This window comes from Mandrillus leucophaeus, unplaced genomic scaffold, assembly GCF_000951045.1.
Source record: "Mandrillus leucophaeus isolate KB7577 unplaced genomic scaffold, Mleu.le_1.0 Scaffold217, whole genome shotgun sequence".
In the NCBI taxonomy this organism is placed as follows: domain Eukaryota; kingdom Metazoa; phylum Chordata; class Mammalia; order Primates; family Cercopithecidae; genus Mandrillus; species Mandrillus leucophaeus.
The window spans coordinates 2,724,958-2,737,439 of NW_012102221.1; positions in this window are offsets into that span (position 1 = coordinate 2,724,958).

A 12,482-nucleotide genomic window follows, 5' to 3' on the forward strand; every position below is an offset into this window, starting at 1 on the left:
CAGCTACTGATTTACAGCACCTCTATGCTCTGTTAATATCGTGCATGCACAGAGCACTCCGCCATTTCAAATGCTATCATTCACGAGACAGCAAGATACCTTCTGAAAGCCAGCCTTTGAATTTCTGGATGACATGCCAACGTCATATCATAGAGTGCTTTGGTAAGAGGCTCATAAAACACAAGAATGACAGCTATGCACACAGACTTTAGACATACCCATTCCCCCAGAGTGTGTGTTTTCCTGCTAAGCATGCCTCTAGACTGGGGCATGATCCAGGGAGAGCAAAAGAGGGAAAGGAGATTGAAGGTAGATAAAAAGAGAGATAAGAGGAAGAAGAGGAAGATGAAGGAGAGAGCATGGAACTGGGGAGACTCTCCTTAAAGTTTGGAGCACGCCTTATGACACCTGCTGCAAGTTATTTGAAAGTCCAATACTCAAAATCCACTGTGCCAAGATTAACAAGAAGGTCAATTTTCTAACCACAGTCCTGAGCCATCCCTTAAATACACCCTCCCGCTTTATACATTCTACCATTACGCTCAGAAATCACCAGGGGCTCCCTAAGGAGGGAGGCTGAGGCGAGGGGCAGCCGTTCCCTCCCCTCTCTTCTAAGCTGGGATCTGATATTAGGACCACATACTCTAAGGTCAGACCATGACATGTGAGCCAGCAGAGATGGATGACATGGCAGGAAGCTGCAGAATCACTGAGCTGCCAGGAGTGGGGCTGAACTGTGATCGGGGGAGTCCAGAGGGATCTTCTGTTTCTCACCACTAGGTACGTAAAAGGGTTTCTCTGAGGAAGGATGAGCTCACTGGACCCAGTGCGCATCCCAGTGGAAACTGCTTGATACCAAAACAACCTGAAGAGCAGCTCTTTAAACCCCTTTGCTCTGAAGAAGGGTGATTTTCAGAAGGATGAGCTCACTGGACCCACTGCGCATCCCAGTGGAAACTGCTTGATACCAAAACAACCTGAAGAGCAGCTCTTTAAACCCCTTTGCTCTGAAGAAGGGTGATTTTCAGCAAAGTAGTAGACTGGAAAAGAGGCCCCAACTGAGAATTCCCTTCAAAGTCACATGGTGGCCGAGGCAGAGCCCCGCCTCCCACCTAGGATTTGTGCAGATCCTGGCACCGGCACGGTGGATCTCCAGGTTGCACACTTACAGGTACTCTGTTCACAAGGTTACGTCCTTTCTATCCAAGGCCCTTCGCACAGGGTGAAGGCCTGGCTAACAATCATCCCAAGGCGTGTTTAGGAAGGCTTCTAGGAGAAGTGGACACCGAATCTAACCCTGAAACTGCAAGATGTAGCCAAGGAAAGGAGAGAACAGAGCAGTGAAAACAGAATCCCTCGAATGGATAGAAATTTGAAAGGGCGAGGCCCACTTGGAGAACTGAGAGGATTTCTCCCTGTTGTCCTAGAGAGCTACCGTGTTGTTCAGAGTGTATCCATCCAATAATCCTTTAATTATTCCATCAGCAAACGTTTTGTGAATTCCTCCTCTGTGTCAGGCACTATGTAAGTATAAGGGAATGGTCACACATGAAGCAAGAAAAAAAGAGAACAAGATCACAAAAACAAATTAGAATATAAACGAAGGTTTTAAGTGGGGACCTGGAACCCGCATCATTCTTCCGGGAGTGCCCCCGATCACAGCTCAGCCCCACTCCTGGCAGCATGTTCTTGGAATAGGGATCGCAGAGCTGGAGGGAATGCCGGAGCATCCTGGTTCTCTTGTTTGTTTTCATTCCCAGAAAAAGAGCTACTGGAGATGAAATTAGCTGATGGTAAAAGTGTATTTCCACACAATCTCACGTGCCTATTCCCTTTCTATGCCTCCTGCCACAACTTCAATCTAACATTGACTTTTCCAACAGCTTCTTCTTTGACAAATTACGATGTTCCAGTCACCCTTCTAGATAGTGGGGATACCAAGATGAGTATGATAGGGCTCTCTGTGTTCAAAGTTCTATCCTATTCCAAGGGCTCAGGACAGAGTCAGATACTATAACAGTGTCTGCCACACCGTATGCTGTTAGACTAAGGGCATGGATAAAGTATGATGGACACCTAAGTAATGAAGCGATTCGTCCTGCAAGGCAGAAAGGGCAGCGCTATGAAGGACGGATTCTCACAGAGTTGGCTCTGTCCAACTGGAGAGGAGAGGAGAGGAGAGGCTGTTGCTTGCAGAGGGAGGAGCACAGAGACACGACTGTGACAGGCGAGGGGACAGAGCGGTCAGGGGTGATGGCACCAAGCATAGGAGACGTGGTAAAACAAAACCAAACAAAATCAAACAAGGAGATAAACTCGACCCAGTTGCGAAGGGTCTTGAAGGCCACACTAGGTCAATATGTTAATGGTGGAGAGTGTCCAGGTTCTTGGCATCTTGAACAAAGAATTGGACAAAACACACAAAGCAAGGAAGGAATGAAGGGTTTTATTGAAAATGAAAGTACAGAGCCGGCCGCGGTGCCTCATGCCTGTAATCCCAGCACTTTGGGAGGCTGAGGTGGGTGGATCGCCTGAGGTCAGGAGTTTGAGACCAGCCTGGTCAACATAGTGAAACCCCGTCTCTACTAAAAATACAAAAATTAGCTGGGAAGGTGGCGGGCACCTGTAATCCCAGCTACTAAGGAGACTGAGGCAGGAGAATCGCTTGAACCCGGGAGGCGGAGGTTGCAGTGAACCGAGATCGCGCCACTGCATTCCAGCCTGGGAACAAGAGTGAAGCTCCATCTCCAAAAAAAAAAAAAAAAGAAAGAAAGAAAGAAAGTACACTCCACAGTGTGGGAGCAGGCCCGAGCATAGGGGCTCAAAAGCCCCGTTACATGATTTTTGGGAGTTTAAATACCCCCTAGAGGATTCCATTGGTTACTTGGGTTATGCCCTATGTAAATGGAGAGTTTGAAGTAAAGTTACAAAGTCATTTACAGCATAGGTTCTGTGGAGAGGATATTTCCTGTCACAACTGAAGTCGGAATTGGGCTTATATTCCCTGCCTCCAGACCCTATTTTCCTGCCTCAATCTGAACTTGTCCTACGTAAATAGGGGCGTCTCAAGAACCTCAGTCTGTTCCCAGTCGATCCCAGTATCTCACTCTTCCTAAAACCCAGCTCTTCACTCCATACTGCTTCTACTATCAAAGCATCTTTATGACTCCTCGCTTCCACTCACTCACTTCCTTGGTCTGATATTTGAGCTTCCCCACCTCATGCGTTGGCCCATCCAAAATCTGGGGCATCCATATCTAGGGCCTGAAAAAGAGGGGAAGAAAGTGCTGCTGAAATTCTGGCTAAAGCCATTGACTAGCAGCAATGGAATTTAGCTGAAGGTTTAAAGAAATGAGTGCAGGGTGGGTTGAGTGGCTCACACCTGTAATCCCAGCACTTTGGGAGGCTGAGGTGGGAAGATCGCTTGAGGCCAGGAGTTCAAGACCAGCCTGGGCAATATAGTGAGAACTTATCTCTACTAAAAATCAAAAAAATTAGCCAGGTGTGATGGTGTACACCTGTAGTCCTGGCTACTGGGGAGGCTGAGGTGGGAGGATCACTTGAGTCCAGGAGGTCAAGGTTGCAGTGAGCTGAGATCATGCCATTGCACTCCAGCCTGGGCAACAGAGCAAGACGCTATCTCAAAAAAAAAAAAAAAATGGGTGCAAAATAGAGGAGAAGGCAATAAAAAACAAACTGTGACATCTAAGGTGGGCAAGGTATGAAGAGGAAAATTTCTTAGGAGTGCAAGAACTAGAATAATTAAGTTTACCTAGAGTGTTCCCAAAAGTGTGCTATCCTTTGACAGGATGCTGATAACAGTTACCACTAGAAGGGTTCTATAATCAAATTGGTTTGGCAACTGCCTCAATAATGAAGGTTAAACGGCTTTCTTTATAGCAGGCATCTTAGTTTTTTCATATGCTGGTATGCATTGAGTATTTCTGAGAGAAGAAGGTAGTATACCGTCTTTCCCACATCTCTTTGGCAGGAACTCCTTTCATAAGACGTTATCTTACAACACTAGTGAGGAACACCAATTAATGCCTTAGATGTATGAAGACATAGCAGGAGAGAATTTGGAACCCGGATTGGGACAGGCCAATGGAAAGTTTTGGATTCATTTTATTCCATCCTAGCAGCATGGATGAACCTGTGCTGGGAGTGGCTAACCAGAGCCTGTGAGTTGGAGTGCAAGGGAAGAAGCTGGACTTCTGAAGAAATGACAGAAGCGTTCATGAAAGAAAGAGGCAGCCCCTCAGTGTTATGCTGCCAAAGGCCCCGGGCCAGATGGTACCTGTGCCCACCAAGTAAAGGCTTCTCTGTCTTTTATCTTCTCCTTCTGTGTGCTGTGCCCCTCAGATCCTGGAGATGCTCAGAGCCCCAGGCAGCAGGTGAAAGAGCAGGGGGAGTGTGGAGCCAAAGGAAGTCAACACTACCCGGCTCCCTGATGCGGGCGTCCAGCAGGCTGCAGCAGGTCTCTGACAGAGAAGAGGAGAACTCCAACTGGGAAAGAGTTTGTGCTTTCGTTATTACTACAGGACTGGAGTTTTGCACCATGATGCTGGGACATGCTTTGTGCTATGTAAGTGTGTCTAATAAGCCAGAGGTTTCACTCAAATGGCAGGATGAAAAAAAGACAGCTTTGAGAGAGGAAGAAAGAACAACGGAGGTTTCTGATTGGACTTTACAAGTCCAGCTTGTCCAGCAGACCAGTTCCGTGTGGCTCATAGGGTGGACACACCCTGCTTTGCTGCCTGGCTCCCCTCTTGGGGAAACAGCATTGGCTTGTTTTGTGGGGGCCATTCCTCCTGCCATTCTCTCCATGTGGTTCTAGTGGGTGCTGCCAACCCCAGCACCCTACTCCCATGGCCACAAACATGGACATCTATCCCCAGCTAGACCACGCAAAGGGCTGTCCTGAGGTTTTGGAAACCACAGTAGGAAAGAGGGCTAGTGCCTTGTTGAAGGGAAATGGCAGCCTCGAAGATCCTGGGCGCCCACATTTCCAGCCATGCAAACCAATGCCGCCATCATGCAGAGAGAAGCACACACGGCGTGGTGGTGTCAGAGCCCCGTTCCAGCTCCCCTTCCGAGTTTGGTTGTCCCACAAACTTGCCTCCTTGTTGCCTAAACAATGAGCTTCTGTCCCTCTCGACCAAGTACTCACTCAGATTAAAAAAAGAGATCTCTGAAAGGAGCCAAGAAGATCCCCATGTGAAGGGAGGTAGAAAGGAAAACAAGGGAACGGGCCTTGATGTGCAGGAGCAGCCGGGCACCCACGGGGCGGTGTGCTCCTCTCCCGTGGGACACAGACACACTCACCGCATACCAGCTTCCGGAAGACTGCTCTGTACTAGAAAGCAACATGAAGCACTACCATGTCATAATTTTGTCTGAGTCCAGACAAAAATAACGTCACTGTGCCACCCTCAAAATACCATAACCAGTCCTCTCTCAGCTCAGTGATTGCTATTTCTTTTTTTTCTTTGTTGAGATGGAGTTTCGCTCTTGTAGCCCAGGCTGGAGTGCAATAGCGTGATCTCTGCTCACTGCAGCCTCCCAGGTTCAAGCGATTCTCCTGCCTCAGCCTCCCGAGTAGCTGGGATTACAGGTGTGCACTACCACATCTGGCTAATTTTTTATTTTTAGTAGAGACGGGGTTTTACTATGTTGGCCAGGCTGGTCTCCAACTCCTCACCTCAGGTGATCCTCCCACCTCAGCCTCCCAAAGTGCTGGGATTACAGCTGTGAACCCCACGTCCAGCTAGTGATTGCTATTTCTTTTACAACTTTACCCCTGCTTTAGTCTCCTCTTCCTGAATTTACCCATCCCAAGCCCAAATCCTATATAATAGGATTTTTCAAGCCCCTTCTTACTGATACCCCATGATGTGTTTCCTTCCTCACTGCAATGAAGCAAACCCCAACTTCTTTAACTGCAGGTGAGTTCGTTGTCTGGCTGCAGGACATTAACACTGTGAAAACATCCTTGTCTGTTAAAAAACAAAATTATTGGCTTTTTATGAAGTCATTTGTTTCTCAGAATTTTTGAAAGAGACCTTATTTAAAAAAAAAAAGTTTGGAAGCTTGCATTAGTGCCCAAGCCAACTGCGCTCTGTATGTTTTAATTCTTGTTTTAATTTTAGAGGCAGGGTCTTGAAACCACCTTTGTGAAAATTATAGCAGAGAGAAAGTTACGACGGTGAAAGAGATCTGACCTAACCGACTCCATCTTGCTTCTGACCTCCAGGCTGCCCGTGTTCATTCCTGAGCATAGGCCGAACTAACTTTAAACAAGGGTGGTAGCCCTTTCCTAAAATAAACCCCCTTCTTGCCTGGGGACTGGACTGCCTTTGTAAAACTAACAAGTTAGCCACAAGGTTAGAAGTTATGGCTCTGGAGTCATGCAGCCAGAGGCCACAAGATCACTAGCCTCCTCAATTGCTCCTATGAATAACATAGCATTATACAACTTAAGATTGATGTTTGAGGTGTTTTTCAGACCCTGCGCTTGATGGATCAGCTGGCGCCACTCAGATCCATAAACGGGCTCACCTGGTCTTGTGGCTTCCACTCGAGAGCCTACTCAGTGTGAAAGGACAGCTTCAACTCCACGTGATTTTATCTCTGATCCAACCAATCAGCATTCCCCATTCCCTGCCCCCACCCCCCCCTCACCCCCGGCACCCATCAAATTGTCCTTTAAAATTTCCAGTCAGCTCTATCTGGGCAGCAGGCAAGATAAACCCATTGGGTAGTTATAGGGTCTCATTCTGTTACCCAGGCTGGAGTGCAGTGGCACGGTCGTAGCTCACTGTAGCCTCAAACTCCTGGCCTCGGACAATTCTCCCAGCTTAGCTTCCCAAGTTGCTGCAACTACAGGCTCACACCACCTCGTCAAACTAATTTTTAAATTTTTTGTAGAGACAGAGTCTTGCCGTGTTGCCCAGGCTGGTCTCAAACTTCTGGCCTCAAGCAATCCTCTCACCTTGACCTCCCAAAATGCTGGAATTACAATGAGCCATTGCACCTGCCCTTTTAATTCTTAAGTACCTCAAAAGGCGCGGTGGATGTTGTAGTGAAACAGGTGTGACCACCAAGTATTTTACCTGCTGCCCACACAGAGCTAATTTATCAAGACAGGGGAATTGCAATAGAGAAAAGTTTAATTCATACAGACCCAGCTGAACAGGAGACTGGTGTTTTATTACTCACATCAGTCTCCCCAAAAATTGGTAGACTAGGGTTTTTTTTATTTTTGTTTTTGAGACGGAGTCTTGCTCTGTTGCCCAGGCTGGAGTGCAGTGGCACAATCTCGGCTCACTACAACCTCCACCTCTCAGGTTCAAGTGATTCTCCTGCCTCAGCCTCCTGAGTAGCTGGGATTACAGGAGCCCACCCCCACGCCAAGCTAATTTTTTTGTATTTTTAGGAGAGACGGGGTTTCAGCATGTTGGCCAGGCTGGTCTCGAACTCCTGACCTCAAGTGATCCACCTGCCTCAGCCTCCCAAAGTGCTGGGATTACAGGCATGAGCCACCGCACCTGGCCTTGAGACTAGGGTTTTTTAAGGATAGTTTGGTGGGTAGGGGCCGGGGAATGGGAAGTGCTGATTGGTTGGGTCAGAGATGAAATTATAGGGAGCCAAAGCTGTCTTCTTACACTGAGGTGGTTCCTAGGTGGAGCTACAGGACTTGGTGGGTCTGGGTTGAGCCATTATTTGTCGGAAATGCAAAAACTTGAAAAGACATCTCAAAAGGCCAATCTTACATTCTGAAATAGTGATGTTGTCTGCAGGAGTAATTGAGGAAGTTACAAACCTTGTGGCTAATTTGTTAGTCCTACAAAGGCAGTCTGGTTCCCTGGCAAGAGGGAGGTTTATTTTGGGAAAGGGAAGTTATCATCTTTGTTTCCAAGTTAAACTATACACTAAGTTCCTCCCAAAGTTAGTTTGCTACACCCAGAAATAAACAAGGCCGGAAGCAAGATGGAGTTGGTTAGGTCAGATCCCTTCAATGTGGTAAGTTTCTCACTGTTACAATTTTTGAAAAGGCCATTCTATAGGGAGCTCTGCTGTCAGGATCCAGGCACTTACTCCTCCAGCTGCACAGTGAGTTGGCTTCTGACGGTTCATAACTGAGGCCTTCCCCTTGAATTTCTTTCTTCTTTCTTTCTTTCTTTTTTTTTTTGAGACCGAGTTTTGCTCTTGTTGACCAGGCTGGAGTGCAATGGCGCAATCTTGGCTCACCGCATCCTCTGCCTTCCTGGTTCAAGCAATTCTCCTGCCTCAGCCTCCCAAGTAGCTGGGATTACAGGCATGTGCCACCACGGCCGGCTAATTTTGTATTTTTAGTAGAACTGGGTTTCTCCATGTTGGTCAGGCTAGTCTCTAACTCCCGACCTCAGGTGATCCGCCTGCCTCCATCTCCCAAAGTGCTGAGATTACAGGCGTGAGCCACTGCACCTGCCCCCCTCCTTGAATTTCTTTTGGCAAAACATATTACTTAAGGTCACACTTCCTCCCTGGGGCTGCCTGTGTCTGTGACTGGTTGATGTGAGGGCATGGAGAGGGGTCCAACCTTTTGCCTAGATTTCTCCTAATTCTCTAGGGTCATTCCAGTTCTAGAGCTCCCCATGGGGTTGGCTAAGAACTCAGTTGCAATTGTGAATTGCATCAGAGTTAATCATTCTCTCTCTTCCCAATCCAGCTTATTTCACTCACTTATAAATCAGAGCACTCCTGAAACTTCCTTCATGCAAATCTCCATTCCAAAACCTGTTTTCTGGGGAACTGACCTAAGAGGAAAGGAAGCTAAATAAGCCAACTCTGTCTGCCCAGAAGTCCTCAAACAAAACTGGAAGAGTTCCACCATCAGAAAGTCTGGTGATTCTTGCCCAATGCACACAAAGAATAAAGAATGGTTTGTGAAAATAGCCACATGGCATAACTCTTTTCTCCCGTAAACAGGACAATGGAGCAAGGCTAGAGAGTTACAAGAGCCAAAAGTAGCTAATATGTCACCTAGTGTAATTAGTAATGTCACCTAGTGTAATTAGTAACTAATGAGTGACTGTCCTTTGTTATTTTAACACAGATGTATATGTTTATAGAAAAAAAAGTGCTTAAAGCCCCTTTTGTTATGTGACAGTCAGCCTGGCTTTGGACTGTGAAGTTACAGTCTATGTTCCTCTGTTTAACTGGCTGACACCTAAATCTAAGGCACAGATCCCAGAAGGAAATTTCATCTTGATGTCTGGGTTTGCCAGTTGAAAGCCATAAAGTCACAATTTCAAAACATTGCATCTGTATGAAAGGTGACAACATGCTAGCAGCCCTCACTCTCGGCACCTCCTCTGCCTTTGCATCCACTCTGGTGGCGCCGGAGGAGCCCTTCAGCCCACCACTGCACTGTGGGAGCCCCTCTCTGGGCTAGCCAAGGCCGGAGCTGGCTCCCTCTGCTGGTGGGGAGGTGTGGAGGGAGAGGCGCAGGTGGCAGCCGGGCCAGGGAGAGTTCCGGGGGGGCACGTGCACAGACTCTGCCGGCCCGCACTCTGAGCAGCCAGCCAGGCCCGCCGCCAGCCCAGGGCAATGAGGGACTTAGCCCCAGGGCAATGAGGTGCTTAGCACCCGGGCCAGCAGCTGCGGAGGTTGGGCTGGGTCCCCCAGCACTGCTGGCCCACATGTACTGTACTCCAATTCTCGCGGGGCCTCGGCCGCCTACCCTGGGGCAGGGCTGGGGACCTGCAGCCTCTACCATGTCCAAGCCCCCCTCCCCCACAGTGGGCTCCCATGCAGCCCGAGCCACCCCAGCAGTGCCCAGCCCCATCCACCGCCCAAAGGCTGAGAAAAGCGGGCATGGCTTGGGACTGGCAGGCAGCTCCGCCTGCAGCCCCGGTGCAGGATCCACCAGAAGAAGCCAGTGAGGAGTCCCGAATGCAGTGGTGATTGGATAACTTTTATGTCTAGCTAAGGGATCGTAAATGCACCAATCAGCACCCTCTCAAAATGGTCCAATCAGCTCTCTGTAAAATGAACAAATCAGCTCTCTGTAAAATAGACCAGTCAGCTCTCTGTGAAATGGACCAATCAGGAGGATGTGGGTGGGGTCAGATAAGGGAATAAAAGCCGGCTGCCCGAGTCAGCCAGCAGCAACCAACTTGGGTTGTCTTCCTCGTTGTCAACGCTTTGTCAACTACTTGGGGTCTTTTCCACACTGTGGAAACCTTGTTGTTTGGTTCTTAACAATAGATCTTACTGCTTCTCACGCTTTGGGTCCACACCACCTTTAAGAGCTGTAACAGGGTGAAGGTCTGCGGTTCCTCTTTGAAGTCAGCGAGACCACGAACCTACCAAAAGGAAGACACTGCCAACGCATCTGAAGGAACAAACTCCAGACACACCATTTTTAAGAACCATAACACTCATCGTGAGGGTCTGCGGCTTCATTCTTTAAGTCAGCGAGACCATTTCCACTCACTGAAATCTCACCTACCGTGGAAGGGGTTGTTTCACCTCTGTGGAGTCATCTCTGCCCAGGTCCATCTTTGAAATCCTTTTGCACCCAGGTTTTATTGCCGACAGGTTCTATTGTTCACCCAGATTCTGAATCCCATCTTGCTGTTCACTATAGTAATTAGCACCGGGCTAGGCACCTGTAGCTGCTCAGAAAAGACCATTTTTAATAAAGGCTTTGTGAATATATAACTTACTGTGAAATTCACCTGTTTTAAGTATCCAACTCAATGACTTTCAGCAAATTTACATGGTTGTACAATTATTACCATAACCCAATTTTAGAGTATTTTCTTCTCCTGAAAAAAGTCTGTTACGCCTATTTGCAGCCACACCCCATTCCTGTTCCTGGGCCCAGACAACTGCTAATCTGCTTTGTGTCTCAATAGATTGCAAGAAATGCCTTCTAAGTTCTTGATTTGAAGCCCCTTTACATGTTTGAATGGTCACTATAACTTTACCATTGAGTCTCCTTTACAACCTATGATGTATATTTGAACAATTAGAAGTTGTTAACTAAGTGGCATTGAAAACTCCTCCCCTCCTCACTAACAAATTGATAGCATCTACTTCTGATTACAATCTAAAAGTTATTTTTAGGTAGAACTAAATACGAAGATTTATTTTAAACTCAGTGTTGATTCAGTTAGGTTTTGTTTTGCAACGTGAAAAACAGGAAGAAGTTGGAGTGAACAGATAACATGATGGCACCCTGAGAGGATTCAAACAAGTCAAGTCACTTGGGCAAATCAAAGAAGAGGTCAAACATCCTTTTCCTCAATCCCCTTCTCTCAAACCCCGGGACAAGGATTCCTCCTGGGAACAATTACACAGGACAGCCTGCAGAAGTTCTGGATGTTACTTCCTCCCTAGGTCAGAGAGGAGTCGGAGTTTACACCTTTTCCTAGTTTTATTGGTATTCATTTAGAGGTCATTATCTGTGCATCTTAACCTCTTAACTATTAAGCAACTTACTGATGTATTGAATATGTCATTGATATATTTGAGGCAGGAGAATAGGGTCTGGAGGCAGGGAACCTAAAGGCTTCCTAGAAGTAAATCAAGGGGGAAAACCCTAACTTTCTACCACCAAGTAAATAACTTTGTAACGCTAGCTCAGCTATGGCAGGAAATACCCTCTTCATTTGCATAGGGTGCACACCAAGTAAATAACTTTGTAACTTCACTTCAGCCTCTTCGTTTACATAGGGCACACACCAAGTAACCAATGGAAGCCTCTAGAGAGTATTTAAACCCCAGAAAATTCTGTAACCCGGTTTTTGAGCTGCTTGCTCGGGCTGCTCCCACCCTGCGTGGTATGCTTTCGTTTTCAGTAAATCTCTGCTTTTGTTGCCTCCTTCTTTGTGCATTTTGTCCAATTCTTTGTTCAAAGCAGCAAGAACCTGGACACCCTCTACCAGCAACGTATCAATATATTAAATATAGATATTATATATTAAATATCATTGAAATGTGACATATTAAGCAACTTGATATATTGACTAATTAACAATAATGATTTATTTAAAATATCTTATGAATAGTTGAGAATATTGATAACACACAAAGCATATAAGAAAAGCAGAAGCTGTGATTTTTATTTTTTAATGCCAAAATAAAACAGGATTATCGCACAGTTAAAAAGCAAATCTTAACTAAAATGCTGAAAAGCAGTGTCTCAGCTGTCAGGTTGGCAAATAACATGAAAGTGATAATTAGTCCTCCACACATTCACAGTGTTGGCCGACTAGAGACTCTTCAGAACCAGCGGCACAGTGGATATGTCTCATTCCAGGCTCATGGAAATCAGCCTTGAGAATAATGACTTATTGGGGGCTGGTCGTGGTGGCTCAAGCTTGTAATCCCAGCACTTTGGGAGGCTGAGACGGGTGGATCACAAGGTCAGGAGATCGAGACCATCCTGGCTAACCCGGTGAAACCCTGTCTCTACTAAAAAATGCAAAAAA